General features: G+C 52.6%; 1 protein-coding gene across 6 annotated transcripts in view; it reads left to right on the top strand.

The window, feature by feature from the left end:
• The first annotated feature begins 2,491 nt into the window (after positions 1 to 2,491).
• The window catches only part of CAMKK2 (calcium/calmodulin dependent protein kinase kinase 2), a 43,840-nt gene continuing 39,508 nt past the window's right edge, over positions 2,492 to 6,823 (top strand). For 4 of the 6 annotated variants that reach the window (XM_059676552.1, XM_059676550.1, XM_059676551.1 and 1 more), the window contains exons 1-2: positions 2,492 to 2,637; positions 6,708 to 6,784. The gene's annotated coding sequence lies outside the window, so the exon portion shown is untranslated. The remainder of the gene's footprint in view (positions 2,638 to 6,707; positions 6,785 to 6,823) is intronic. The other 2 variants (XM_059676547.1, XM_059676548.1) reach the window with 2 other exon arrangements.

Below are 6,823 nucleotides of genomic sequence, written 5' to 3'. Positions count from 1 at the left end.
GATAACTATCAAAGCTGGGATCTGAACTAGGTATGCATGACCACACGGTTTTCAACCACAAAGCTGAATGTAAACAAATCAATCAGCTGTAGTACCTATTTATATTCCAGGAATTTATAGCTCTATTGGCAAGTCAGAATGCACTAGTGAAAAGTAAACAATAGCCCAGCCAGCGTGGCTCAGTAGTTGAGCGTCGACCTATGAACCAGGAGGTCACAGTTTAATTCCTGGTCAGGGCACATGCCTGGGTTGCAGGCTCCATCCCCAGTGGGGGGCGTGCAGGAGGCAGCTGATCAATGATTCCCTCTCATCATTGATGTTTCTATCTCTTCCTGTTCCTTCCTCTTTGAAATTAATGAAAATATATATTTTTTAAAAAATGAAAAATAATGACTGGGTAGCTGAGCATCAAATAAATGGTACAGTCCTTGCTATAGGAGATCAGAGAGGAGAGGACAAGGAGGGCCTGGATCATAGCATTTAAGGAAATTCTTCCAGAAGTTGATTTTGGGCTAGAGTTTAGATTTGAATGGGCTTTTTTTTACCTTTCTCACATAATTGGCTTCTAACTTTACACAGCTACACGTATAACTAAGTTTCTGCCTGTTTGCTAGTTTAACAAAACACAGGCAATTCAGTAACACGATGTAAACATACAGAATTGTATATTTTAACATGTAACAGGAAAAGGCATCAACCAGTATCTATTTTAGTAAAGCAGGGTTGCCAAACGATTGCCCACAGGCCCAATCTGGCATGCGACCAGTTTTCATGGGGCCTATCAGCTCAGAATGTTTTATACATTTTAAGTGTTTGAAGAAAAATCAAAACAATATTGTGTGATCTGAAAACTATGTGAAATTCAACTTTCAGTGTTGTAAATAAAGTTTCATTGGAACGCAGCCACACACATTCATTTTCTTTTGTCTAGGGCTGCTAGAGTGGCTGAGTTCTTGCCAATAGACACATGGTCTGCAAAGCCTAAAATATTTGCTGGCCTTTTACAGAAAAAGTTTGCTGACCCCTGTCACAACGTTAGACATATTCAGAATATTCCCTGTCAGCCCCAATACATATTTGGGGGAAGAAAATAGAAAAATACAGAATTATGCATTCACCATTCAGAGTTGACAACATTTTGCTATTTGCTTCAAATCCATTTATAAATAAAAGGCATAACACTTTACAACATTCATCAAATGACTATAACACATTTCATTGATCTATTCCCCTGATGATCAGTTAGGATGGTTGTTCCCAGGTCTTTTTTTAACATATATATATATTTTATTGATTTCAGAGAGGAAAGGAGAGGGAGAGAAACATCAATGACGAAACATCAATCATTGATAGGCTGCCTCCTGCACGCCCCCCACTGGGGATCCAGCATATGCCCTGAAGGGGAACCCCGCCTTGACCTCCTGGTGCATAGGCCAACCACTGAACCACTGGCTCGCTGGGCCCCAGGTCTTTTCTATTCCCAACAAATGCTTGCATGCCCAATAACATCAGGAGGGGTGCTCATCTCATTGGAACGCTCTTGTTTGTAAGCGCCGGAGTGGGGCGGGGGGGGGGGGGGGGGGGAGGGCTGGAAATACCAGACAAGCTAAACGCCTGCAAATCCACTCAGTTGACAAAGAGGACTTTGAACCTTTCATTAATTTGGCTCGAATCCCTTTTAAACTCTTGATTCCCCTTTTGGCTGCTTGGCAGGGTCCGTGAGACACGCCCTGGGTAACTCTTGGTTCAGGACTGGGTTTCCCCAACCACCCAAGGCAGGTCTTTCCCTCCCCTCCCGCGGCAGCGCTGATCCCAGCTGGGACCCTAAACACACACTGAAGGCCCAGGAAGGTAACGCTGAAAGGGGTGGCCGTTTGGGAAGAATGTTTCCCATATAACGCATCTGAGTAGTCTTCGGGAAAAGCCAGACTTCTTTGGTTTCGTGTAGTTGGTACATCTAGGTGGAGTGGGGGGGTGGGGAAGGTACACGATCCCCCAGCATTTAGGGCGGGCCCTGAGCAGTGATGGGGGGGGGGGAGGTGGGTGTGGAAGGGGGTTCCCCCGAAGGGGTGTCCCGCAGCCTCGGGAAACTTTCCGGGGCTCAGCCGCCACCCTGCAGTTCCCGCGTGTGGCTAAAAACAAAACTAAACCAGCCTCCCGAAGGGTGCCGCGGCCGCCGCGGGGAGAACCGGGGCAGGTGCGCGCGGCGGGCGGGGCCCAAGTGGCAGCGTAGCCTCCCGCGCTCGTGCCCCCGGTGGGTCTCCCCCGCCCTCCCTGGTCCGCGGCCTCCTCCCACCCCTTCCCGGCCCGACCGCAACCCCCTCCACCTCCCCCCTTTTCTTCTTCTTTCCGCCTCGCTGCTACTTTCGTCTCCGGGGGCTCCCGCCTCCTCGCCCTCCCCCGCGCCGGGCCGAACGGCGGGGACGCGCCAAGAGCGGCGGGCGCGGGCGGGTTTCCAGCGGCCGCGGCCAATCCGCGCGCAGCCCGGGGCGGCGTCGCGCCCGAGCAGGGACCGGGGCGGCTCCTCCCGCCTCCGCCCCCCGCGCGCCTGCTGGAGCCGCGCAGAGCGGAGCAGAGCCCGGCCGAGCCGGGGGTGCAGAGCGCGGGAGGCGGCGGCGGCGGCGGCGCGGAGCCCAGGTGAGCTGGCGGAAGCCGGGTAGCGAGCGGGGGACGCAGCCACTGCAACCCCGGCCCCCTCGGCGCCCTCGGCCTTGGGGCGGGGCGACCACTGCCGGGATTGCAGACAAAGCCCGGAGGTCGGCCCCAGGTCCCCTCCACTAAGGGGACCCCACGTGCGCTGTCCCACGCCCCGCCACGTGGGGGCGAGTCCTCGGCGCCCCTTCCTCCGCATCCTCTGAGCGCCGGGGCCTCGGGGTGGCTTCTCGGCGGCGGGACAGCGCCCTGCCCGGGGTAGCAGGGGCGGTCCCGGAGTTTGGAACCGAGGTCACCGGGGGCCGAGGCAGCCTAGGCCCACCGCCTCGCGCTTGACAGGTGGGGGTGGCTGGAGCGCGCAGGGAAGGAGAGGGCCCACGGAATTGGAGCACCCCACCCCCGCACCCCGCTGGTCCTGGGGTTGAACGCCGGCCCTGGGAGGTTGGACACCTGGCGGTACGACCCCAGGCCAGCAGTTGTGGGGCCGGGACCGTTGCCTCTCCTCTGTCGGCCCTCGGTCCCCGCCCCCTCCCCAAGTCTCTAGGCTGGAACCTCACAGCCTTGGTCCTTTTGACCTAAATTCACCCCGGGCCGCAGACGCTAGCTGTGCGTGCAGCGAGGTGCCTTCGCCGGCATCCTCTGCCTGACTGAGGACGCGGGGATGCCGGGCGCAGCCCCGCTCAACACTGGGTCTGGATGCCTGGGTTGCCTCCCGCTCCAGCCTTGACCTTTTCCTGGCTCCCCAGCTCCTGCACTGCCTAGTTTGGGAAGTAGGGCGTTTTCTCATCTTTGCCAGCCATCCCGGCTGCTCTCAGTTGGTGCTGAAGAGGATGCACCTCAGACCTTCCTATGTCCCCCCGTAAGGTTGGGGCGGGGGGGGGGGTGGAGTTCGGGTGGGCGGAAACTCAGTGTGTCAGCAAGAGAGGGGCATGCTGGCCTCAGGGTGGGACATGCAGTGTGGAAGGGGGTCCCTCCTTAGAGGCAACTTTTGCCTTCCTCAGCCTGGTAGTCCCCACAGTCCTAGGGGTAGAAACTTCCTGTGCCCTAGAGCTGGGCCGTCAGTTCCTACTCCCCTCTCCTGGCTATGCTTGCCCTCCAGTGAAGAAGAGGACAGCTCTGTGTCCCCACAGGCATCCTTGTTCCTAGGGGAAGGCAGGGCCGTAGGAAGGGGAGGGCTTTGGGAGAGTTAGACCTCTTCTCCAAGCCACCCCACAAAAACATGCAATTTAAGAATAAACAGTGTATATGCTATGCAAATGCAGCCTCTTGCTGAGCCCGAACCCTCCATTTAGATTGCTCTCATAAACCCTTTTTATACAGAAAGCAGCCATTTGCAGAGAGCACACGGCACATTTTTAAATAAAAAACTGCCACCATTTGATGGGCTGTGTGTTATTTGCATGATCTCATTTAATGTCTAAAAATATCCTATGAGGCTTGAGATTTTTATCCCCATTGTAGAGATGAGAAGATTGAGGCTTGAAATCATCCTGCAGTGTTGCTAGGAGTTAGCCCCATTTACGGAGGGGCTCAGAGAGGTTAAGTAACTTGCCCAGGGTCACACAGTGAACCCAGATATGTCAGGTCCTCGAGCCTTTGTACTTGATCACCTGTTCTAGAGCAGGGACTCTTGCCAGGCCACCCTCAGCTTCTTGAGGAGTTTAGATTTGTTTACCAAACCAGCCTGTGAGGACACAGATCCAAGCAGGCCTGGTGGTGATGCTGATCAGCTTAGGCTTGTCTTTTTCCCCAGGTTGTTAATGGTCTGGTAGCCAAATATATTTACTTATAACTGCAGGTCTCATCAGGGTGGTCCCAACTTCCCGGCCAGTGTTTGGGAAAGTGTGGGGCGACTTTTGGTTTCAAAATGATGCCGAGCACGCCTGGTTTTGGGGGAGCAGGAGCCAGGGATGCCAAAAGTCCTCCAAGCAGGCCAGATCTTTGGCAGACATGAAGAATTGCCCTGTCTTAAACGCCAGGAGTACCCCTGTTGAGGAATTCCTGGAGGGATAAGTGTTGTGGGAATGAGGGGAGCAGAGGGCAGTGGGGGTTCTGGAGAAATCCCTTCCGCCTGGTGTCAGTCCAGGAGACTCCCTGAGGAGGTGTCACTTGTGCAGAGTCTTGAAGAATGGGCTAGAGTGGAGTTTGGATGGGAAGAGGAGGGGAGGGGGATAGGACAGCACGACCTGACCCCCAGGAAAACTTTCTGCAGCCTCCTTCGTGGGCTGGCGGGTGGGGAGGCGCCTCCCTCAGGAGGGAGGGATGGATGGGCCAGGTGGGGTGGGCCAAGCCTATTTTCTTGGCATTTGAACTCAGATGTTAACATGGACCACAGAGTTTCCTGTATTCCCCCACGAACCCATTTCATGGAGGGGTCCGGTGAAGCTCAGTAACTTGTTTGGGGTCACTGGTGACTGTCTCCCTGGCATGCCTTCCTCTTGTGGCCATGGGTAGCATATGGTTCCCATTTCCTTTCCCGATCCTGGAGATTTGGGGCAAACGCTATTTCAGATGTTCCTTTGGGTCAGAGGGCCTTGTATTGCTATTTCTTTGCAGATGTTTTGCTTTCCCAATAGCTCCTCTCTTTGGACCGGGTTAGAGAGGCCTGACTCCGCAGGCTGCAGGAGTCTTTGCCTGCGTTTCTGTGCCTTCTTTCCTGGAAGTTGGGAAAATTTCCTTATGGAATGGGCTTTCCTTCTTTTGGGCTGTGCTAGTTACCCCACTGACCTGATAATAATATGGGGCCTTTTGTGTCTGGCTTCTTTCATGGAATATTTTCAAGGTTCCTACAAGCCGTAGAATATATCAGTGCTTTCTTTTTATGGCTGAGTAGTACTCCTGTGGGTGGATGGACCACATTTTGTTTCTCCATCGGTTTTTTTCTACCATGAGGGCTTTTTAAGGCCACTTTATTCCTCTGCCTCTGCAGCCCCCAATTCATAAACCTCTGGGCATACGACATTATTTTGTCATTCCATTTGCAGGGAGAGGGTGATAGAAGAAGGATTCTCTGAAATCAATTGGGGATCAGCTTCCTGGAACCAGGTTTTTGGGACTACCTTAATTTCATCCCCACCTACTCTTCCTCAGGAATCCTAGCTCCCTCCTAAGCCCATCACCCCCCCCCCCCCGGGGGCAGTGCACAAGTATTACATAAGTATGATTTTTAGGGAGTCCTTTTTAAAAAAAATTTCTTTTTATTGATTTTGGAGAGTTAGGGAGAGGAGGTGAGAGATACAAACATCAAAGATGAGAGAGAATCATTGATCAGCTGCCTCCTGCACGCCCCCTACTGGGGATGGAGCCCACAACCCAGGGCATGTACCTTGACCGGGAATTGAACCTCCACCTCCTGGTTCATAAGTCAATGCTCAACCACTGAGCCATGTCGGCCGAGCTTCAGGGAGTCTCAGTGTCATTTAGGTCCATTCTTTTCAGTCACCATGACATGTCTAGTGTAGGCCCCCAAGTAATTTCAGTGGTGTATATTCTGGGACGCTTTTTCCAGGTAAGTAAATACACAGAGTAAAGAAAGATCTAGGGCAAACGCTATTTCAGATTTTCCTTTGGTAGACTGTGCCCTAACTCAGTGGTCAGGGGTGGAGCCACCTCGGTCTCTCTTGATGCCCATTCAAGCAGCTGAGCATCCTGAAAACTGAACTGGAGAAGCCCAGAAAAGACCAGCCCCCCCACCCCTCCCACTTTTGGGGGCCTTAACTCTGAGCCAAGCTGTATGCTGGGCACTTTCATATAGAACAGGGGTGGGGAACCTTATTTTTCTGTCAGGGGCCATTTGGATATTTATAACGTCATTTGCGGGTCATACAAAATTATCAACTTAAAACTTAGTCTGTTATATTTGGCCAAACGTTTATTTATTTATTTTTCATGTTCCATATTGTTTTTTATTATTTTTTATTTATTTTATTTTTTAAAATTGTTTTATTGCTTAAAGTCTTACAAAGGGTATTGCATATGTCTCCTTTTTCCCCCCGCCCTTGACAATCCCCTGGTTGGTCAAACATTTAATTAACTCACCCCTCATGCCTTGGCAGGGCCAGACCAAATGATTTGCGGGTCCGGACGTTCCCCACGCCTGATATAGAAGATCGACTGGACAGCTACCCTCAAGGTAGGCCGCATTAGCTCCATTTTACAGATGAGAAAATCA

Source organism: Myotis daubentonii, chromosome 19, assembly GCF_963259705.1.
Source record: "Myotis daubentonii chromosome 19, mMyoDau2.1, whole genome shotgun sequence".
NCBI lineage: Eukaryota > Metazoa > Chordata > Mammalia > Chiroptera > Vespertilionidae > Myotis > Myotis daubentonii.
The sequence above is the reverse complement of the archived record's forward strand: the minus strand, read 5'-3'. Positions and strand labels throughout refer to the sequence as shown.